Raw genomic sequence first — 24,847 nt, 5'->3', positions numbered from 1 at the left:
CCAGTGAGCCTGTCTCGGAGACCACACAACAAAGGTTCTAAGGCCAATGCAGATAACAATGTTGATAATGGACATCCCTGTCGTACTGATCGGCGGATCGGCATGGGTGCCGTCAGTCTTCCATTAACAAGAATGATGGGCCCCATGCAGAAGGCGTGTCAACACTGTGATAAAGGGGTCGGGGTATTCCATGCGCCGTAGAACGGCCGTGAGGAAAGTGTGGCCCACACGGTCAAAAGCCTGGCTAAAGTCGATAGACGCCAGGGCTGCCGGCAAGCGTCTCACCCGTGCAAGGGAGATGAGATCTCTGTAACGACATAAAGCAGTTCTGATGTTGTTGGGTCCCCCCAAGGACATCTGATCGCTGGACAGGACGTGCAATAGTGTGGCGCGAAGACGTTCTGATAGCAGCCTCGAGAAGATCTTGAAGTCGCTGTTCAGTAACGTTAAGGGGCGATAATCGCGGACATGATTCCGTCCCTTCGGCTTATGGATGGGGACAATCAGTCCTTCCAAGAACGTTGCAGGCAGCGGTATACCCGGGGACATCAATTCCTAACAAATTTCAACCCAACACGGTACCAACAGTTGTTTAAACGCTCGATAGAACTCTAATGGTAATCCATCGATTCCTGGTGATTTATGGGGAGCACCTTTACCAATGGCGTCGAGCACTTCCTCTTCTGTCACTTCTCCCAGTAAAATCGGTACCATGTCTGGTGGAACTGTACCGTGGACATGTGCTGAAACGGTGTCTACCGTCGCCGTATCAGGGAGCACTGCTGAATAAAGTTGAGCGTAATGCCCATAGAAGGCTTCTGCTATATCTGCTTGTTCTGCCACGTGTCGTCCGTCGTCCGTTATCATGTCGGTTACCAGTGCCCTACGGCGCCTCCTGCGTTCTTGGAGCACGTGGTGCATAGATGGCCTTTCTGATTGTATCATGTCTGGAGCACGCGACCGTATAACAGCGCCCTGTAAATGATGGCGTGCTAAGGAGACGAGCTGCGCTTTCGCGCGATTGACTATGATCTGCCTGTCAGGTGAGGGCTCCATAGCAAGACATTCCCGTAGGACGGTGTAATAAAAGTTTTCCGTGCTCCTCCTCCATGCCGCCGCTTCCCGGCCGTAAGCCATGAAGGTGCGCCTAAGAGCAGGCTTGGCAGATTCAATCCACCAACTGAGGGTCGATCGGTAACGACCACGACGCTGTAAGGACGCGTTCCACGACTCTTCGATAGCACCTTTACATGCCGGCTCGTCCAGATGGGCGACGTTCAGTTTCCAGGGGGGCCTACTGCGCCACACACGTGCAGGTTGGAGGGCAATGGTGCAAATATAGGCTGTGTGGTCGGTGAATGCAGTGGACCAGAGCTCTGCTCCTCTCGTCGCCGTCGAAAGGGTGCGTGTGACGTAAATCCTGTCCAACCGACTTGATGAATGACCTGTATAATGGGTGTAACCAGGAGCTGGGCCATGGATGTGGCGCCACGTGTCGATCAGGTGGAGGTCACGCACTAGCATTTCCAATTTCGCACACGGGACGTGATGTGGCTGTTGATCAGACGGAGATAATGTACAGTTAAAATCTCCTCCGATCACCATATCGTCTATGCGGCCCATAAATAGACGCGTAATATCTTCCGAAAAAAAGCGGGCCCGATCTCCCCGCCTTCCTGATCCTGAAGGGGCATATACATTGATGAGTCGGACACCGTTGACAGTTACTGGAATGGCTCTTGCACTCGGTAAGTACAGTACGTCCGTAGCCGCCAAGCCGTCCCGTAGCAGGATAGCCACGCCACAATCGGTAGAAGAGGCGTGGGAGATGTGGGCGGTATATCCGTAGAAGTCAGGGAAACTAGCAACACATACTTCTTGTAAGAGGGCCACGTCGATGTCCGCCGCATCGAGCATGCGTTGTAGCATTGTCAGTTTGTGTGGTGCCCTTATCGCATTGATATTGATGGTGGCAAGGCGAAAGGTGTGCTGCCTAGTCTCTTCACCTAGGGTAGACGCCATGGCAATCAAAAATAACCGCAAGAGATGCCGGACTCACCAAACCCGTTACAAATTATGAGTCTTTGACGCTAGGAGGGGCATCCCCAATGCCACCCTCTCCTCTGTCACCCGTTCCCTCTCCAGGAAGTTCCTCAACATCGTCCGACCACAGTGGGTGCAACACGATGCTGCGTAGCTGATCGGCACCCAAATCTTTCTCACGTACGTCGTCTTTGGTAGAGGTAGACGGAGCGCCATCCACCGACGCGACCTGCTGCATCTGTGGTGCAAGTTGTAACTGGGCACTCGTAGTATGGGCAAGTGAACCGTCTACACCACTTAGATCCTCATCAGGCGCATTATCCATGCCGTCTGATGAGATGTCACCTTCTTGACCGGCCGTGTGGAGGAGGCAATCGTCAGAAGGGGTCCGCCGACGTCGCTTGCGTCGTCGAGGCGAACGTTGCTTTCGAACGTTGACATCCGTATCCTAATGTGGGAGGCAATCCAGCGTCGTATCACCTTCCGCTAGGAAAGCCGCGGTCGGGACAATGTTCGCGTCCACGTCCATCGCGTTCTGAGTGTGATGTTGCGTCTGGATTCCGTGGGACTGTTGCTGCTGTTGTTGCTGTGGAGGGGGCGACATATGGGTTGGTATAGGGGGTCCTTCCTCTTCCTCCCTTGGTACTTCTGACGTCGATGGAAGTGTCTGATCGCCCGCTTCGTCCTCATCTATGGTGCGCATCGTCGTCTGAGCGTACGTGAGGGGCAGGATTGTCGTCCCCGTCGGGGAAGCGGAGTCTCCCACCGGTATCTGCGTAATTCTACGTTGTAAGCAGCTCGATCGAACATGGCCTTCCTGCCCACATCCGGAACAGGTACGCGGTTGACCGTCGTACATGATGATTGCACGACAGACACCGATGTTCAAATAGGACGGCACATGTTTCTTGAGCTCAAGTTTAATTTGGCGCACACCATTGTAGACCTTGTACGTCGAGAAAGATTGCCACTTTTCTGCAACGTGGCTGATAACATTGCCATATGGTCGGAAGGCGTCCTTGACAACTTCCTCTGGGACCTCGAAGGGGAGCTCAAAAACCCGAACAGTCCTTAGACCCATGCCTGCATGATCCACCGTCACTGCACCGATATGCCCGTCAGAATGTTTGAATTTGAGTGAGTTCGAGTATTTAGACACCACTATCACGCAGACCTCTGCACTGGTCATTTTCACATAAACTACGCTCGCCGTTATAGAAAAATGTATTCCGGCGACAGTCGCCGGATCTAAACGTAGATCGTCGCGTATGAACTGTTCTATTTCATAGGCTCGAGGACGCGCATGATCTGGTTGAAATGTAATTTTGATCGTATCGTGGCGCCATGTGTGTGCCATAGCCGCACTGAACGTGGAACAAATACAACTCGCGCCGCGCGAAAGTAAACACAAGCAAGCGCTCACGGTCGCGCACGGCGGGGCGCAGCGGACTTCCTCGCCCCACCGCAGCCGAAAGCAGACTGTAAAGTGCTCTCCTTCAGTACATGCTAATTTAAAATAATTTCTCCTGGGCAACTCCTTCCACTCCACTGATGACTTTCTAGGATCGACTCTATTGCCACAAATGTTGCGTAAGGACCATGAAGATTAGACGCGAGAAATCAGGACTCGCTCGGGGGCTTTTAGACAGTCATTTTTCTCTCCCTCTAGCTGCGAATGGAACAGGAAAGGAAATGACTAGAAGTGAGTGGTATGTGGCACCCTTCGCCATGCGCCTTACAGTGGCTTTCAGAGCATGTGTGAAGATGTAGATGCGAGAGCACCGTAATTGAGCGGTTACTACATTATCGTTCTACATGGGAAGCTATCGAATATTGGGTTTTAAAGCTTGCACCAAATAAACATAAGTGAGATTTTAGCTGTTTAGTTGATACAAAGAAATATAAGTTTATAATAATTACTTTGATTTCTCATTTTTTGCTTTGACGAGAACGTATTAATACATTAAGAATAGTAATGACAGAATGCCAGTTAAATAAATCGTGTAGCTTTGTTGGAATGGTAAACAAATGGTATCAACTAAATCTACTTAACTCATCTTAATGCGACATATTACGTCACTTTACTACCTACTTACTACCTATTGACAGTTTTTTATTAGGTTCAAAACGATTTACTTCAAACTAGATGACGAAAACGGAAAAATGAAACGGAAATGAGCGTTTGGCGTCATTAGCCGGGAGGCCCCTTGCGGGGCACGTGCAACCGCCTTGGTGCAGGTCTTCTTATATTCGACGCCACATTGGGCTAACTGAACGCCGAATGGGGATGAAATTATGATAAAGGCAACACAATGCTCGGTCCGTGATAGGAGAAAATCTCTGACCCAACTGGGAATCGAACCTGGGACCGTAGGACTGCAATCCGTCTCGCTGACCACATTTTTTTTTTTTTTTTTTTTACATTTTGTTCATTATTGATCGTTGTGTTTGGTCGTTGCGGACGTCGCAAGACATCCTGTTCAAGTTCGGTGGTTGATCTCTCCACTCAGTTTTTTATTACAGAGGCCAACCGGCTCTCTGACCGAACACGCTGAGCTACCGTGCCGGCTATCACTCAGCTATCGGGGTGGACTGGCGAATAAAATAAGAGGCACACGACTGCTCTCTGTTACATATCTAAGAAAAGGCGAAGCACAGCAAAATGGAAAATTAATAATAGCAAATAGAAAACACCTAATTTTCAACAAAATTATATTTATTTCGTCATGAACCAATTTTTAACTTTGTACGCCATCATCTAGTGACAGCTGAATGTACCAGACACAGATAAAGTGACGTGCTACTAACACAGATATTTAATATACGGAGTATACAGAAATGATGACATGTAGAGTGCTTACATAGGAAATATTTTTGTCATGCAAAAATAGTTACGTTAACCAAAACTTGAAACAAAGTCTTTTATCTGGAGATAAATTTAGCAACTGATGAAAAATAATGTTGAATTTACAATTCTGTAACTAGTATTTGTAACTAAAAATTTAACAGAATGGAGAGAGAAACTAAGTTTAGTCATTTAATACTAAACTGGCATCCCGTGTCAAATATTTGTCGACTCCAGTATTCCAGTAGCGTTATCTCTCGGTTTTTCTTAAACGACTGTAAAACTTCTACATAAAAATGTAATAGTTGCCTTTTCAAACACTCTACGTATCATCAGCTTTGTAAATTCTGTATAGTTGATATCTGTGTAAGTTGCATGTCATCTTATTTGTGTTTGCAACATTCAGTTGCTATTTGAAGATGGCCAAGGAAGCCGAAAGCCGGTTCGTGACCAAATACATACAATTTTGGGTACTATAATCTGTTTCCACATCCGTAACGGTCTTATAAATAGTGGGACGACCACGATAAACGCGATGAACGTTACGGCAAGGCGTTGCCTTGACAAATCAGTGACTATACAACTGAGAGCGCTTTTGAAGCAACGCGCCAGTAGAACGATGCTATCCAGGCAGCTGATAAGGGGAACGATTGGGAGTGGCAGCATATAGAACAAGTGCTGCATTGGCGTGTTTTCTGGTGTCAAGGATTGGGCGTCGCTACAGTTTACACACTAGTTTAAGCTATCTATTGAGCACTCGAAGGGAGCTCCAGAGGTCAGGACACTGTTCCGAGGGCCCAGAGCGGATAGAAAACAATAAACAGCTTCTCGACTTCTGGCAAGATCAATGTGTAGTTTTATCTTAATATAATTATGGTACATACAGACACTAAATACTATTATAACTGGTCATATCACCAGCCACAATGAATTTCATTTGTAAATTACGCCCTCTAATGAAATTCCGTGTAAGTGCGGGTAGTACCCGTGCGCCGACGGTTTCGTACGTACTTACGCTACTGGCCATTAACATTGCTACACCACGAAGATGACGCGCTACATACAAGAAATTTAACCGACAGGAAGAAGACGCTGTGATATGCAAATGATTAGCTTTTCAGAGCATTCAGACAAGGTTGCTGCCGGTGGCGATACATACAACGTGCTGACATGAGGAAAGTTTCTAACCGATTTCTCATACACAAACAGCAGTTGACCGGCGTTGCCTGGTGAAACGTTGTTGTGATGCCTCGTGTAAGGAGGAGAAATGCGTACCATCACGTTTCCGACTTTGATGAAGGTCGGATTGTAGCCTATCGCGATTGCGGTTTATCGTAACGCGAAATTGCTGCTCGCGTTGGTCGAGATCCAATGACTGTTAGCAGAATATGGAATCGGTGGGTTCAGGAGGGTTATACGGAACGCCGTGCTGAATCCCAACGGCCTCATGTCACTAGCAGTCGAGATGACAGGCATCTTATCCACATGGCTGTAACGGATCGTGCAGCCACGTCTCCATCCCCGAGTCAACAAATGGGGACGTTTACATGACAACAACCATCTGCACGAACACTTCGACGACGTTTGCAGCAGCATGGACTATCAGCTCGGAGAACATGGCTCCGGTTACCCATTGACGCTGCATCACAGACAGGAGCGCCTGCGATGGTGTACTCAACGACGAACCTGGGTGCACGAATGGCAAAACATCGTTTTTTTCGGATGAATCCAGGTTCTGTTTACAGCATCATGATGGTCGCATCCGTGTTTGGTGACATCGCGTTGAACGCACATTGGAAGCGTGTATTCGTCATCTCCATACTGGCGTATTACTTGGCGTGATGGTATGGGTGCCATTGGTTACACGTCTCGGTCACCTCTTGTTCGCATTGACGGCACTTGAACAGTGGACGTTACATTTCAGATGTGGTACGACCCGTGGCTCTACCCTTCATTCGATCCTTGCGAAACCCTACATTTCAGCAGAATAATGCACGTCCGCATGTTGCAGGTCCTGTACGGGCCTTTCTGGATACAGAAAATGTTCGACTGCTGCCCTGGCCAGCACATTCTTCAGATCTCTCACCAATTGAAAACGTCTGGTCAATGGTGGCCGAGCAACTGGCTTGTCACAATACGCCAGTCACTACTCATGATGAACTGTGGTATCGTGTTGAAGCTGCATGGGCAGCTGTACCTGTACACGCCATCCAAGCTCTGTTTGACTCAATGCGCAGGCGTATCAAGGCCGTTATTATGGCCAGAGGTGGTTGTTCTGGGTACCGATTTCTCATGATCTATACACCCAAACTGCGTGAAAATGTAATCACATGTCAGTTCTAGTAAAATATATTTGTCCATTGAATACCCGTTTATCATCTGCATTTCTTCTTGGTGTAGCAATTTTAATGGCCAGTAGTATAGTTATGCATGTAGATAGTTCATCCATCCTGTGAGTCGAGAGTCGACAATTCTTGCCTGTTATCGGCGTCGATACTGGCAAGAGTATATCTGCCCGTTACTGAGAAAAAGGGACAGACTGTCAGTCGGAAAACAAATGACAAAGGAAATGTTTTTTTCGTGTTACATAATTAAAAATTAGCGATTTTCGGATTTTTCCCTTGTTTGTACTTTGAAACTTTTCTTTTTGCCAAATTTTGTGATTCTGGCTCAACGGAAATTGCTTATCTTCAGATTGCCTTGACTTAGAAGCTTCAAGTTTTTCCACCGCCAATGGACCGTAGACCTCAATACGTTACATAAATTTCAACTTCATAGTCTACCGGTTTCTGAGAAAAAAGGTTTTTAACAGTCGGACAGACACAGACAGATGAACAACAAAGTAAAGTGTTCCGTTTCTATCAATCGACGTATGGAACCTTAAAAACAGATAGAATCGTCTTTAGATAATTTACAAATTATTTAATATTGTTATCATTTTCTGCTAGGCACCGACGGAAAAACCAGTTAACGTTAAATGATCAGTATTATCTGTATGACCTAACTGATGAAAGAGAGGGATGTTTCCCAGTGTAAATAACATAATAGCCAGAATGTCATCCTGTGCTTACCACGACATCTGAATGTAATCAGCGGCAACTCACAGGAAATCAGTTATGGCTGTGAGACAACGTAAGAAATGCATTGATATGGTCTCTTCAGCAATGAGGCGTTGTAGGGAAGCAGGCTACATGGATACAGAAATAAAAGTCTTCAGTTCTACCAATGCTAATGCGAATACGGAACATGGTAGAATACTCTCATGTCCTGTCTTTAAAGGTTACTTACGAATGATTTCAAACTGTCAACTATTGACGTAGCATGCTGAATCGCAGAGTTCCATTTTTCAGTATGACCATGGTTAGGGTTTCCAGAGAAGTGCTGCAGAAGCCTTCCATCTACAGTGAGCCAATGAGCAACGTGGATGAGCATATGATACTTATTCCTTTAGAGAAGCTAGTCAGCCACATGCTAGTTTGCTATAAAAACGGGATTAACTGTGTTAACTGGCGCGTCAAATCTTCAGACTGTTCAAATAAAATGGCTCTGAGCACTATGGGACTCAACTGCTGAGGTTATTAGTCCCCTAGAACTTAGAACTAGTTAAACCTAACTAACCTAAGGACATCACAAACATCCATGCCCGAGGCAGGATTCGAACCTGCGACCGTAGCGGTCTTGCGGTTCCAGACTGCAGCGCCTTTAACCGCACGGCCACTTCGGCCGGCTCTTCAGACTGTTGTTTTGCCTCCCGTGGAGCTGCAAGATCAACAAACGCGGTTACTTGAAAATGGTAAGGTGCGAAAACAAATATAAGGAAATCGTTCAAATAATACCCGACATTAAGTGTGTATGCCCTACCTCAACAGGTGGTTCTAGCCTTGATGACTGTAAAGATATAATCTACACCTGTGCTAACGATATTTACGTACTGAGAAGTGACATATACACTGAAGAGCCAAAGAAACTGGTACGCTTGTCTAATATCGTGTAGAGTCCCCAAGAACACACAGAAGTGCCGCAACACGACGTGGTATAGACTCGACTAATATCTGAAGTGAAGCTGGAAGGAACTGGCATCACGAATCCTGCAGGGCTGTCCATAAATCTTTAAGAGTACGAGGTGGTGGATATCTCATCTGAACTACACGTTGCAAGGCATCCCAGATGTACTCAATAATGTTCTTCTCTGGGGTGATTGGTGGCCAGCGTGTTTAAACTCAGAAAAGTGTTCCTGGAGCCACTCTGTAGCAGTTCTGGACGTGTGGGGTGTCGCAATGTCCTGTTGGACTTGCCCAAGTAAGTCGGAATACACAATGGATATGAATGGATGCAGGTGATCAGACAGGATGCTTACTTACGTATCACCTGTCAGAATCGTATCTAGGCGCATTCAGAATCATATCTAGACGTATCAGGGGTCCCATATCACTCCAACTGCACACGCCCCACATCATTACGGAGCCTCCACCAGCTTGAACAGTCCCCTGATGACATGCAGGGTCCATCCGCTCGAAACAATTTGAAACGAGTCTCGTCCGGCCAGGCAATATGTTTCCAGTCATCTAATCCAATGTCTGTGTTGACAGGCCCAGGCGAGGGGTAAAGCTTTGTGTCGTGCAGTCATCAAGGGTACATGAGTGGGCCTTCGGCTCCGAAAGCCCATATCAATGATGTTTCCTTGAATGGTTTTCACGCTGATACTTGTTGACGGCCCAGCATTGAAATCTGCAGCAATTTGCGGACTGGTCGCACTTCTTAGATTAGATTAGATTTAGTTTCATTCCAATTGATCCGTAGTGAGGAGGTCCTCCAGGATGTGGAACATGTCAGAAAAACAACAATACATGACAAATATTTACAACTAAAACAAATAAGCTAATGTACCATTCCACAGGTGCCAAGTGGAATGATCGTCATTTTTTAATGAACACTAAGAGTCATTTTACAAATACTAATGCACTGAATTTAAAATAAAAAAGTTTTTTATTTATTTATAAGGTAATAAACATGTAATACAACTACTGTAATACTTATTTACAATGAACACATTACTGCACTGAAATGGTGCAGAAGTTAGATTATACTTACACACACACAGGCACATACACACACACACACACACACACACACGCACAAATTTTCAATGAACACATTACTGCACTGAAATTGTGCAGAAGTTATGTTGTACTTATATACAAATCAGTTGGTTTTACTAAGAAATTCATCAATGGAGTAGAAGGAGTTGGTCACCAATAAATCCTTTAGGCTTCTCTTAAACTGAATTTCATTGGTTGTTAAGCTTTTTATGGCTGCTGGCAAGTTATTGAAAATGTGTGTTCCTGAATAATGCACACCTTTTTGTACTAGACTAAGTGACTTTAAATCCTTGTGAAGATTATTCTTATTCCTAGTATTGATTCCATGAATTGAGCTGTTGGTTTGAAAAAGTGATATATTTTTAATGACAAATTTCATTAAGGAATAAATACATTGGGAAGCAGTAGTTAGTATCCCTAGTTCCCTAAACAGGCTTCTGCAGGATGTTCTTGAGTTCACACCACATATAATTCTTACTGCACGTTTTTGTGCCCGGAAAACTTTAGCTTGGCTTGATGAATTGGCTCAAAATGGCTCTGAGTACTATGGGACTGAACATCTATGGTCATCAGTCCCCTAGAACTTAGAACTACTTAAACCTAACTAACCTAAGGACAGCACACAACACCCAGCCATCACGAAGCAGAGAAAATCCCTGACCCCGCCGGGAATCGAACCCGGGAACCCGGGCGTGGGAAGCGAGAACGCTACCGCACGACCACGAGATGCGGGCTCTTGATGAATTACCCCAAAAAATAATCCCATATGACATTATGGAATGAAAGTAAGCATAGTATGCCAGCTTTTTCATTTTTATATCCCCTATGTCTGACAAAATTCGCATTGCAAACAGAGATTTGTTAAGACGCTTCAGCAGTTCTGTGGTGTGCTCCTCCCAGTTGAATTTATCATCAAGCTGTAATCCCAAGAATTTAGCACTGTCCATTTCTTCTATCTTCTTGTCATCGTATGTTAGACATATACTCTTGGGACACCCCTTACAAGTTCTGAACTGCATGTAGTGTGTTTTTTTCAAAGTTTAGTGACAAAGAATTGGCTAGGAACCAGTGATTAATGTCCACAAATATTTTATTGGCTGATCTTTCGAAGACTACACTTGATTTGCTATTTATTGCAATGTTTGTATCATCGGCAAACAAAACAAACTTGGCATCTGGTAATGTTACTGATGAAAGGTCTTTGATATACACAAGAAAAAGCAATGGCCCCAAAATGGAACCTTGTGGGACCCCACATGTAATTAGTTCCCAGTTGGATGATGCCTGATAGCTTGATACATGTCTCTTTCCTAATAACACCCTTTGTTTCCTGCCAGAGATATAAGATTTGAACCATTTTGCAGCGTTTCCTGTTACACTATAATATTCTAGTTTACTTAAAAGGATATTGTGATTTACACAGTCAAAAGCCTTTGACAGATCACAAAATATACCAGTTGCCTGCAATTTTTTGTCTAATGAATTAAGCACATTTTCACTGTAAGTGTAGATAGCCTTCTCAATATCAGAACCTTTTAGAAATCCAAACTGTGACTTTGACAGTATGTTATTTGAGATAAGATGGTTATAAAGACGACTGTACATTAGTTTTTCGAAAATTTTTGAGAATGCTGGCTACAGTGAAATTGAACGGAAATTTGATGCTATTTCTTTATCTCCCTTCTTAAACAGTGGCTTAACTTCAGCATATTTCAGCCATTAAGGAAATATTCCACTGATAAACGACTGGTTACACAGATAGTTTAATATGTTACTTAGCTCAGAATCACATTCTTTAATTAACTTTGTTGATATTTCATCATACCCACTAGATGTTTTTGATTTTAAAGATTTTATGATGGACATTATTTCTGTAACGTTGAACGATTCTCTTCAGTCGTCGTTGGTCCTGTTCTTGCAGGAATTTTCTCCGGCCGCATCGATGTCGGAGATCTGATGTTTTACCGCATTCCTGATATTCACGGTACATTCGTGAAATGGTCGTACGGGAAAAACCGCACTCCATCGCTACCTCAGACATGCTGTATCCCATCGCTTGTGCGCCGACTATAACACCACTTTCAAACTCACTTAAACCTTGATAACTTACCATCGTAGCAGCAGGAACCGATCTAACAACTGCGTCGGACACTTGTTGTCTTATATAGGCGTTGCCGACCGCAGCGCCGTATTCTACCTGTTTACATATCTCTGTATTTGAATAAGCATGCCGGTATCAGTTTCTTCGGCGCTTTAGTGTATATCAGCACACATAGTCATCAAGCCACCATGTGGCGCATGGTGGAAGACTCACTATACCAGTTACCAGACATTTCTTTTTCTGTTCCACTCCCAAATGGAGCGAGGGAAAAACGACTATCTATACGCCTCCGTACAAGTCCTAATGCCTATTATCTTGTCTTCGCGGTGCTTACGCGAAATGCACTTTTCCGGCAGCAGCATCGCTCTCCAATCAGCTGTGCAAATGCCGGCTCTCTAAATTTACTCAGCAGTGCTTCACGAAAAGAGCGTCGTTTTCCGTCCAGGGATTCCCATTTGAGTTCACGGAGCGCCTACGTAATCCTTGCGTGTTGACTTAAGCTACCGGTAACAAATCTACCGGCTCACCCCTGAATTGCTTCGATGTCTTCCTTTAATCCGACATGGGGTGAGGATCACAAAGACTCGAGCAGTACTCGAGAACGGATCGCATTAGTGTTCTATACGTGGCCTCTATAGATGAGCTACACTTTCATAAAATTCCAGTAATAAACCTAAGTTGACGAGTCCGCTTGCCTACTACCGTCTCTACGTGCTCGTCCCGTTCCTTACCGATCTGCAACGCTACGTCTAGATACAGGGTGTTTCAAAAATGACCGGTATATTTGAAACGGCAATACAAACTAAACGAGCAGCGATAGAAATACACCGTTTGTTGCAATATGCTTGGGACAACAGTACATTTTCAGGCAGACAAACTTTCGAAATTACAGTAGTTACAATTGTCTACAACAGATGGCGCTGCGGTCTGGGAAACTCTATAGTACGATATTTTCCACATATCCACCATGCGTAGCAATAATGTGGCGTAGTCTCTGAATGAAATTACCCGAAACATTTGACAACGTGTCTGGCGGAATGGCTTCACATGCAGATGAGATGTACTGCTTCAGCTGTTCAATTGTTTCTGGATTCTGGCGGTACACCTGGTCTTTCAAGTGTCCCCACAGAAAGAAGTCACAGGGGTTCATGTCTGGCGAATAGGGAGGCCAATCCACGCCGCCTCCTGTATGTTTCGGATAGCCCAAAGCAATCACACGATCATCGAAATCTTCATTCAGGAAATTAAAGACGTCGGCCGTGCGATGTGGCCGGGCACCATCTTGCATAAACCACGAGGTGTTCGCAGTGTCGTCTAAGGCAGTTTGTACCGCCACAAATTCACGAAGAATGTCCAGATAGCGTGATGCAGTAATCGTTTCGGATCTGAAAAATGGGCCAATGATTCCTTTGGAAGAAATGGCGGCCCAGACCAGTACTTTTTGAGGATGCAGGGACGATGGGACTGCAACATGGGGCTTTTCGGTTCCCCATATGCGCCAGTTCTGTTTATTGACGAAGCCGTCCAGGTAAAAATAAGCTTCGTCAGTAAACCAAATGCTGCCCACATGCATATCGCCGTCATCAATCCTGTGCACTATATCGTTAGCGAATGTCTCTCGTGCAGCAATGGTAGCGGCGCTGAGGGGTTGCCGCGTTTGAATTTTGTATGGATAGAGGTGTAAACTCTGGCGCATGAGACGATACGTGGACGTTGGCGTCATTTGGACCGCAGCTGCAACACGGCGAACGGAAACCCGAGGCCGCTGTTGGATCACCTGCTGCACTAGCTGCGCGTTGCCCTCTGTGGTTGCCGTACGCGGTCGCCCTACCTTTCCAGCACGTTCATCCGTCACGTTCCCAGTCCGTTGAAATTTGGCAAACAGATCCTTTATTGTATCGCTTTTCGGTCCTTTGGTTACATTAAACCTCCGTTGAAAACTTCGTCTTGTTGCAACAACACTGTGTTCTAGGCGGTGGAATTCCAACACCAGAAAAATCCTCTGTTCTAAGGAATAAACCATGTTGTCCACAGCACACTTGCACGTTGTGAACAGCACACGCTTACAGCAGAAAGACGACGTACAGAAGGCGCACCCACAGACTGCGTTGTCTTCTATATCTTTCACATCACTTGCAGCGCCATCTGTTGTTGAAAATTGTAACTACTGTAATTTCGAAAGTTTGTCCGCCTGAAAATGTACTGTTGTCCCAAGCATATTGCAACAAACGGTGTATTTCTATCGCTGCTCGTTTAGTTTTTATTGCCGTTTCAAATACACCAGTCATTTTTGAAACACCCTATATTTTATCGACGTGACTGTCAAGCAGGAGAATACTAATAGTGTATTCGAACAATACAGGATTGTATTTTCTACTCATCTGCATTAGCTTGCATTTGTCTACATTTATAGCAAGCTGCCATTTATCACACAAGCTAGAAATTTTGTCTGAGTCCTCTTGTACAATCCTACAGTCACTCAACGACGACACCTCCTTGTACATCACCGCGTCATCAGCAAACAGACGTAAACTGCTGCTCATCCTGTTCGTTAGATCATTTACGTACGTGGAGAACAAAAGCCGTCCTATTGCACTACCCTTGAGCACTTCTGACGATACCCTTGTCTCTAATGAACACTCGCCATCGAGAATAACATACTAGCTTCTAGAACAGAAAGATCAGCAATAGTCGTAATGTTTTCATGTCTTTCTTTGCTGTAGATCTAGATTTCAGGTAACAAGGCGTCTGTCATCAGCAAATATTATGACTGTACATGCCTGAGTTCTGCTGGAATATGTGTTTCTAATACATGTTTTTATAATTATGTCGAGTCTACGTGAGTACCTACAATGCACTGACGATAGCTGTACTGTCTGGATCTGCAATAAAAAGGCAGATGATATTAAGACCATTGCTGACCTTCTTTCTGTCCCGAATTACAATATGGTCGTGGGTCACAATCATACAAGTGGAATCGAACATGGGGATGCTGGCTTCTATTACTTAAGATGTCTTCGAATTACTCATTTATCTGGTAACGTAACCCTTATGATCGTACCTTCTTCATGTCAAATGCTTTTCGAAATTCTAGGGATATGGAATTTGCTCGTTGCCCTTCATCCATGGTTCGCAGGATGTTACGTGAGGAAAGGAGAAGCTGACTTTCACACGAGCGAAGCTTTCTAAGGCGCTTCTCATAACTCCATATGAATGGGAAAGAAAAGTATTCATTAGAACACTTTTCATTTGAATAACAGTTTCTTGCACGAGGATCGACATTGAAAGGTCAGTTCTTAAATTAGTGGCATAATGTCGCTTATAATCAATGTAGAATCTGTAGGAAGATCTTTATCTAAATTGTGGCAACAGAAAGAACATTCACTAGTCATAATGCCAAGGTTAAAGCAATACCTAAATCCTAACTGATTGTTGGTCACAGCCAAAAGATTTATCTAACTGCTTAAATGGTTACTTAACATCTCTAAAGATCTAATAAGTGGCATAATAACATGATGAGAGACAACGTACAGTGATGGACATTCAGGGTCACAGGATCGAAATTAAAATTCTGGCAAAAGCCATATTAATCAAAATGATAAGAAGTTATGAGAACTTGATGTAGTCGATTTACGAACAGATTTGCATCGATAGTCTTGTACCTAAAGCGTCATCAGTTCGACTCTCTAGTAATTCCTTGGATCGTTCCAAGCATGCAGCCATGAAGGAAGGAACTTCCATCATTAATCCTAGTAGCACAAAGTTATTTTAGGTTACATGGAGGACCAATTAAGGGCAAAATCTGTCCGTGTTATAATAGGCTATAAATCATGTAACACGTATTTACGTTACATGATTTTGTTTCCAATGTGAGATCAGTTTAAAAGTGCTCAGTGAGATTATAACTAAAATCGTAATGTTTGGAATAAATGGGGTGTCGAAAAATTTATAAGTTGAATGATATTTTTCTTTGGTAAAAAGTATAACAAGCAACAGTGGTCAAAACTTGGACAATGAACGCTTGTATAAACTAGAAACGTTAAACACGTACTTGAATATATAGGCTGTCCAAAATTTCTGTTCACTCTTTGATCGAGTAACTGAATAACACATTTTTATCCTCGACGAAAACTTTCAAAAACAGAAGTAAAAACAGCTGCACAAAAATAGGTTACGATATACCGAAAACTTTCAAGAAAAACTCTACAATGTTGGAGAGAATACTGTCATTTACAGGTGACATTTACCTCCTCACATAAAATAGAAGATTTTGAATAACTCTTACTCAGATGGCGACAAGCTCCACCTCCGGAGGAGTTTGTGAATATGAATAACCAAACGGAGATTATAAAGCTAATAAAGAAGAAACCATAAAATTTTCAACATAGTCGCAACCTCCTCCATGACTCATGTCGCTGCTATAAATTTACTTGAAGACACAGCATTTTTCCGAACGAATTAGTGCAAGGTTGCCAAATGCAGTTAAGACACAATTTGAATTATGGTCGCACGCAGTACCAACCCAGGGCACAATATGCCTGTAACCATAAAAGTTATGTTTTTTAATTCCAGTTTTTAAATTTTAACCACATAAATGAACAATATAAATACGTTATAGCGTGAAAGACACATAGAAAAAGGTGCCTAAACATAGAAGGATATATGTTGCAAATTTTTAATAAAAGAATAATTTAGGTGGTTCTAAGGTTAATAACGTCGTTAGAATGTTTCAAAATGGCTCTGAACACTATGGGACTCAACTGCTGAGGTCATTAGTCCCCTAGAACTTAGAACTAGTTAAACCTAACTAACCTAAGGACATCACAAACATCCATGCCCGAGGCAGGATTCGAACCTGCGACCGTAGCGGTCTTGCGGTTCCAGACTGCAGCGCCTGTAACCGCACGGCCACTTCGGCCGGCTGTTTCAAGAATGTTGAAATAACAGAAGCAAGGCGCAAGTGCATTGAGAGTTTGTGGCTGCTATACTCTTCTTCACCATGAGTATAAACCTGATGTAAATAAGCACAAACGGGATGGTTGCTCAGAAGCTGTAGCACACGTACAGTGGTGTTGCTACGCTCTTGGAAGTAGGTCCTGCTTATGTATTAGTTATCTTATTACTAAGTTACGTTAAATCATACTTTTAATATATTCTGATGTATTAACAGCCATAAACGTTTCTCTTAATCACGCTTTAGCTATGTAGTTTTTTTATTTCAAAAATCGTGTGCAGTCGCAGTCTCTGTACTGTTGTGCTCTGATTGTCGCGCTATTAATACGCAGTATGAAACGGGCTGAGGCTGCTTCCTGCTCCGAGTGAAACGCGCGTGTAGAACACGGTCAAAAAGTGCCGAGAAATGGTTGTTCTTAATGTTTTTCATAAATTTACAGAAAACATCGACTTTAAAGTTTTCCGAATGGCTGCATTTGACACAGGTGAGAGACAAATACGCATTGGATTAGTAGCGGAGGTGGCGTAGTATAGTGGTGTAGTATAGTGGTGTAGTTAGTTGATCGCTGGTTCAAGTCTGGCCTTGGTAATACTTTTTCAATTTGAGATACCTACTTCTCGCATTTTGAAATTCGTCATCATTTTTATAAATAATGCACGTCACCTTGTTTCTTATTACGTATTGAACGCGAAATTCCTGCTTTCATATCTACATCTACGTGGATACTCTGCAGATCACATTTAAGTGTCTGGCAGAGGGTTCATCAAACCACCTTCACAATTCTCTATTATTCCAATCTCTTGTAGCGCGCGGAAAGAACGAACGCCCATATCTTTCCGTGCGAGCACTGATTTCCCTTATTTTATCGTGGGGATCGTTTCTCCTTATGTTGGTCGGTGCCAACAAAATATTTTCGCATTCGGAGGAGAAAGTTGGTGATTGGAATTTCGTGGAAGATTCCGTTGCTACGAAAAACGCCTTTCTTTTAATGATGTCCAGCCCAAATCCTGTATCATTTCTGTGACACCCTCTCCCATATTTCGCGATAATACAAAACATGCTGCCCTTTGAACTTTTTCGATGTACTCCGTCAGCCCTATCTAGTAAGGATCCCACATCGCGCAGCAGTGTTGTAAAAGAGTTCGGACAAGCGTAGTGTAGGCAGTCTCCTTACTTGATCTGTCACATGTTCTGAGTGTCCTGCCAATAAAACGCAGTCTTTGTTAGCCTTCCCCACAACATTTTCTATATGAAAGATTGTTAATAAAGGTTGCTTAAATTAAGAAAATATAACAATTTAATTTTCAGGACAAAATGGAAAACCAATACTCTTTATTTGGACTATGTTCATTGTTTTATACCACAGATGTAGTTGCAAACGAAGCAGAGTAATAAGCACCGTAGAAGGCACCAGAACTGAAATGTATTTCTCGGATTCGGATAAGGAAGGAGCTAAAAGATAGATGACTGACTAGTTAATACATTCAGTGGGTTCAGTATTCAACAACACGGTGAAATCCTTGCAGGATGCTTTTGTGTTACACATAGCTCGCTCAGAAAAATTAGCCTGTGTTTAAGTTAGGAATTTTCATCACTCTTGTTTGCGATTGGAATATTATGTTAGGTGAGAACGAGAGTATTTAATGCTTTCCGTCTGGTCACCTAAGAAGGGTGTGCTAGTGCTGGAGTTTTGTAGAATATAATTTGATTATCTTTAAAAATTAAATGACATCCGAAGCTATATTGTTTGTGTGCTCGTTTTACCTTACGTCTCAACTGCCACTGCTCACATCTTTGCATGGCAGGCCAGTGCTGTCCAAGTTAAATGCGTCGGTAAGACTATTGTCCCGAATTATCGCTCAATCTAAGTACGTGCCGCTGGGCTCGCAATGCCTGCTGCTAAGAAAGTGATTGTTTTTGATGATATTACTTGCAATAACGACTGCGCGAAACGCCGCTATCTCGTTCAGGGTGCTACGGCAGACACCCTCTCGAGCACCCCGAATACTTCTTGAGCCCTCGGCTGTGATGGGTTTCAGGTTGTCAAAAGAACTATCGTGTGTGCATGCGCGGACGAGAGACAGGTTGAGGCAATTTCGTGTGAAGAAGGATGGACTCATTGCGTCCGTCGTTTCCGTAGTGTAGCGGTTATCACGTCTGCTTCACACGCAGAAAGTCCCCCGTTCGATCCCGGGCGGAAACATTATTTTCCTGCCTATGTCGTATTCTACTCCAGTGAGCCACGTCATGTGTGGATCTGCTGCATGTACCTTCGTTATGCAAGTACCGCATTTTTTGAATTTTTAAGTTACAATGGCAACCTCATTACAAGTTGTATGGCGCACATAAGCAGTTTCCGTGGTGTAGCGGTTATCGCGTCTGCCTAACACGCAGAAGTTCCCCTGTTCGATTCCGGGCGGAAACACTTTTTCATCACTTTAAACAAGACATACTAACATGCATCTGCTATGCACGTGTAACACATCCTCACAACGTATCCTTATTATCGCACTTGACGGTATTGGACACACCTTGAATTCCGCTCCACGTGAAACGAGATCCAATGAGATTGAATCAAACGCGGAATGGTGTAATGTTGACCTCAGGTTTCTTCTTATGATGAACACTGTATAGTGAGAGCACAACAGTGCTCAGTAGCGGCAGCGGAACTCACCGGCACGAGATAAGAGTGGCGCGACAGTGACACGCGACACGCGTGCGCGTCGGTGCAGCGTTCGCAGTCCGTGGTTGGCGCGGCAGCGTCGAGTTCACAACAGCCAGCTAGCAGGCATATTATACAGGGTGTTACAAAAAGGTACGGCCAAACTTTCAGGAAACATTCCTCACACACAAATAAAGAAAAGATGTTATGTGGACATGTGTCCGGAAAAGCGTAATTTCCATGTTAGAGCTCATTTTAGTTTCGTCAGTATGTACTGTACTTCCTAGATTCACCGCCAGTTGACCCAATTGAAGGAAGGTAATGTTGACTTCGTTGCTTGTGTTGACATGCGACTCATTGCTCTACAATACTAGCATCAAGCACATCAGTACGTAGTATCAACAGGTTAGTGTTCATCACGAACGTGGTTTTGCAGTCAGTGCAATGTTTACAAATGCGGAGTTGGCAGATGCCCATTTGATATATGGATTAGCACGGGGCAATAGCCGTGGCGCGGTACGTTTGTATCGAGACAGATTTCCAGAACGGTGTCCCGACAGGAAGACGTTCGAAGCAATTGATCGGCGTCTTAGGGAGCACGGAACATTCCAGCCTATGACTCGCGACTGGGGAAGACCTAGAACGACGAGGACACCTGCAATGGACGAGGCAATTCTTCGTGCAGTTGACGATAACCCTAATGTCAGCGTCAGAGAAGTTGCTGCTGTACAGGGTAACGTTGACCACGTCACTGTATGGAGAGTGCTACGGGAGAACCAGTTGTTTCCGTACCATGTACAGCGTGTGCAGGCTCTATCAGCAACTGATTGGCCTCCACGGGTACACTTCTGCGAATGGTTCATCCAACAATGTGTCAATCCTCATTTCAGTGCAAATGTTCTCTTTACGGATGAGGCTTCATTCCAACGTGATCAAATTGTAAATTTTCACAATCAACATGTGTGGGCTGACGAGAGTCCGCACGCAATTGTGCAATCACGTCATCAACACAGATTTTCTGTGAACGTTTGGGCAGGCATTGTTGGTGATGTCTTGATTGGGCCCCATGTTCTTCCAACTACGCTCAATGGAGCGGGCTGCTCTACCTGTGCTGCTAGAACATGTGCCTTTACAAGTACGACACAACATGTGGTTCATGCACGATGGTGCTCCTGCACATTTCAGTCGAAGTGTTCGTACGCTTCTCAACAACAGATTCGGTGACCGATGGATTGGTAGAGGCGGACAAATTCCATGGCCTCCACGCTCTCCTGACCTCAACCCTCTTGACTTTCATTTATGGGGGCATTTGAAAGCTCTTGTCTATGCAACCCCGGTACCAAATGTAGAGACTCTTCGTGCTCGTATTGTGGACGGCTGTGATACAATACGCCATTCTCCAGGGCTGATCAGCGCATCAGGGATTCCATGCGACGGAGGGTGGATGCATGTATCCTCGCTAACGGAGGACATTTTGAACATTTCCTGTAACAAGGTGTTTGAAGTCACGCTGGTACGTTCTGTTGCTGTGTGTTTCCGTTCCATGATTAATGTGATTTGAAGAGAAGTAATAAAATGAGCTCTAACATGGAAAGTAAGCGTTTCCGGACACATGTCCACATAACATATTTTCTTTCTTTGTGTGTGAGGAATGTTTCCTGAAAGTTTGGCCTTACCTTTTTGTAACACCCTGTATAAGAGATGAACTGCCTGTCCCTTAAGAAACAGCTATGTGACAGCCACTGTTGGATGCGTCTGTTTTCTGCTCTTCAGTGGGAAACAAAGAACAATACCGTAGCGTTGGTAGGACAGTTCTATGTGGTGGTGGTTCAGCTAGCCATATTTTGGTCTGACATTAATGTACAAGTCAGATGTAAACAACAGAACATAAATGCTGAAACCAGGCATTTTGATTTCACGACAGAAATGTAGTAGAAGTGAATCTACAGGGTGGTCCATTGATAGTGACCGGGCCAAATATCTCACGAAATAAGCATCAAACGAAAAAGCTACAAAGAACGAAACTCGTCTAGCTGGAAGAGGGAAACCAGATGGCGCTATGGTTGGCCCGCTAGATGGCGCTGCCGTAGGTCAAACGGATAACTGCGTTTTTTAAAATAGGGACCCCCACTTTTTATTACATATTCGTGTAGCACGTAAAGAAATATGAATGTTTTTCGCTTTGTGATAGATGGCGCTGTAATAGTCACAAACATATTGCTCACAATTTTAGACGAACAGTTGGTAACAGTTAGGTTTTTTAAATTAAAATATGTAATAAAATATGTAATAAAAATCGGGGTTCCTACATAAAAATTCGCAGTTGATATCCGTTTGACCTATGGCAGCTCCTTCTAGCGGGCCAACCATAGCGCCATCTGGTTTCCCCCTTCAAGCTAGACACGGTTCGTGAGATATTTGGCCCTGTCACGATCAATGGACCACCCTGTGTATTACTAAGTGAACATCCCGAATTCCGGAACAGTGTCATGCTCCCTATCAAACGGCTTCCAATGACAACAAAAACTTTATTTTCAGTATTCCGCGTAATAACCGAATTTAAAATGCTACCATTATCTACTCATCGCCGGCTCTTGTGGCCGAGCGGTTCTAGGCGCTTCAGTCTGGAACCGCGCTGTTGCAACGGACGCAGGCTCGAATCCTGCCTCGGGCATGGATATGTGTGATGTCCTTATGTTAGTTCAAAAATGGTTCAAATGGTTCTGAGCACTATGGAACTTAACATCTGTGGTCATCAGTCCCCTAGAACTTAGAACTACTTAAACATAACTAACCTAAGGACATCACACACATCCATGCCCGAGGCAGGATTCGAACCTGCGACCGTAGCAGTCGCGCGGTTCCGGACTGAGCGCCTGAACCGCTAGACCACCGCGGCCGGCCCTTATGTTAGTTAGGTTTAATTAGTTCTAAGTCTAGGGGACTGATGACCTCAGATGTAAAGTCCCATAGTACTTGGAGCCATTTGAACCATTTCCGAATCTACTCAACAAGAGGTATAGTCTTATGTTAACACAATACAAAACGTATTACAGTTAGAGACTGTATTCGTCTTTAGGCAGTGTAGGCGACATCGCGCAAATATCCGGACGTTATTTATCCAGTACTTGTGACCTAAGCACTTAGCTACGCCCAATAAAGTTCGCACATAATTTCAAACATTAGCGAAACTTTTTTTTGATTACACACTCAAAAAATGTTGAGAGCAAAAAAGTTTGTCGCTTTCTACATTTTCGCTGTTCAAGCAGTAAACCCGCAGCATCCGACCCAACGTTTTAATTTATTACTTTTTTCTAGCTAATCTACTCGCAAGGCAGTTTGCAGAGAATATCCACTGAATGTGCCGGCAAAATTACATGATTGTACGACACATAGCTAAGAGATATGACGTCATAGACATTTAGGTGCGTGAAAAACTAGCGTCTTCTAAAAATGGTTCACAGTAAAACTTCATCACCACCTGTATGATGTTTTGCATTATTGCTTCCTTGCTACGATCTATGTAACTCACTTTGCAGACAATGTCTACATACATCACTGACTGTACCTGAAACATTATATGATTGTACGACACATAATTCAGGAGATATGACGTCATAAATATTGAGGTGCGTGAAATACTTTCCTCTGCTTAAAAAGTAGAACAAATCATCCAGACTATATTCAACCAGTGTTGCAGAATGAGAGCACCTAGCGACTTCAACCAGCTTTAAGCGTTACTTCAGTCCTTCTCTAAAGTTTTCCTCGCTTACATTCTTAACGTCAGATATTTACCACATTAACACAATCACGTAAACGTTAAATGTAGGAAAGGGAAAGGATGGGTGGGAAATCGTGACGGCCAGCCGCAATGGCGAAAGTTGAAAATTTTCGCCCGACCGGGACTCGAACCCGGATTTACAGCTTTTTATGGATGGTTGTATTAACCGCTGAATTCTTTTTTAAATCTCATTTTATTCATCACTGTTCGTCGTATTTGTTCGGATCGGACTTCCCGTGACACCCGTACAAGTTCATCGTTGATCCATTCACTCAATTATTTTATTATTATTATTATTATTATTATTATTATTATTATTATTATTATTATTTATATATATATATATATATATTTTTTTTTCTGCAGAGAGTAGCTAATCCTCTGGCCCTGACCGAACACGCTGAGCTACCGTGCCGGCATCCGCTCCGGCCACACGGACACTGTCCCGGTCTCCCCCCAAATTTCCAAATTATGGCACGCTGCAATGCAACGTCCCTCGTCCATTAAACTCTCTACTACCAAATTCTGTTTCCTGTAGGGGTTCTGGCGACATTTGCGCATTCGACTGGAAAAAAACACCGAGGAGCTGCTACCCTCTTACTCAGAAATGTATGTATCTGAGAGTTGTCTGTTCTGTTGGACACCGCTCAGATATACACATTAACACATTTGTAAAACAATCAGACATCCAAAGCTGTCTTGCACTTTGGAGTTACATTCTCTTTACTCGTTCACCACCGGCTTATGCTCGACTCTGCCAGTCATCATACCAGAAAATTTATGATGTATGAGGGTCACTCCAAAAGAACTGCACACCATTTTTTTAATCCATCTTTTATTCTACATGTTTGAAAGTTTTACAGTGTGTAGACACATCCTTTAGGAACAATATTTTCATTTCTCCACATAATTTTCATCTCTCTCAACTGCCTTACGCCATCTTGGAACCAGCGCCTGTATACCTGCACGGTAAAATTCTGGACCAACCTGTTGGAGCCACTGTTTGGCAGCGTGCACAAGGGAGTCATCATCTTCAAACCTTATTCCACGAAGAGAGTCTTTCAGTTTCCCAAAGAGACGATAGTCACATGGAGCCAGGTCAGGACTGTAAGACGGGTGTTTCAGTGTTGTTCACTGCGTTTTGTGATCGCTTCCATGGATTTTTGACTGACATGTGGCTGTGCATTGTCGTGCAACAGCAAAACATCCTACTTTTGCCGATGTGGTCGAACACGACTCAGTCGAGCTTGAAGTTTCTTCAGTGTCGTCACATATACATCAGAATTTATGGTGGTTCCACTTGGCATGATGTCCAGAAGCAAGAGTCCTTCGGAATCGAAAAACACCGTAGCCATAACTTTT

General features: G+C 43.9%; 1 protein-coding gene and 2 non-coding genes across 3 annotated transcripts in view; all 3 read left to right on the top strand.

The window, feature by feature from the left end:
* Nucleotides 1–24,847, top strand: part of LOC126199142 (thymidine phosphorylase-like) — a 211,738-nt gene that overhangs the window by 96,289 nt on the left and 90,602 nt on the right. The window lies entirely within an intron of this gene.
* Nucleotides 19,173–19,245, top strand: Trnav-cac (transfer RNA valine (anticodon CAC)). Its single transcript has one exon. It is a non-coding gene; the product is annotated as a tRNA-Val (tRNA).
* On the top strand, nucleotides 19,395–19,467 carry Trnav-aac (transfer RNA valine (anticodon AAC)). The gene has a single exon. It is a non-coding gene; the product is annotated as a tRNA-Val (tRNA).

Source organism: Schistocerca nitens, chromosome 8, assembly GCF_023898315.1.
Source record: "Schistocerca nitens isolate TAMUIC-IGC-003100 chromosome 8, iqSchNite1.1, whole genome shotgun sequence".
NCBI classification, from domain to species: Eukaryota; Metazoa; Arthropoda; class Insecta; order Orthoptera; family Acrididae; genus Schistocerca; species Schistocerca nitens.
The sequence above is the reverse complement of the archived record's forward strand: the minus strand, read 5'-3'. Positions and strand labels throughout refer to the sequence as shown.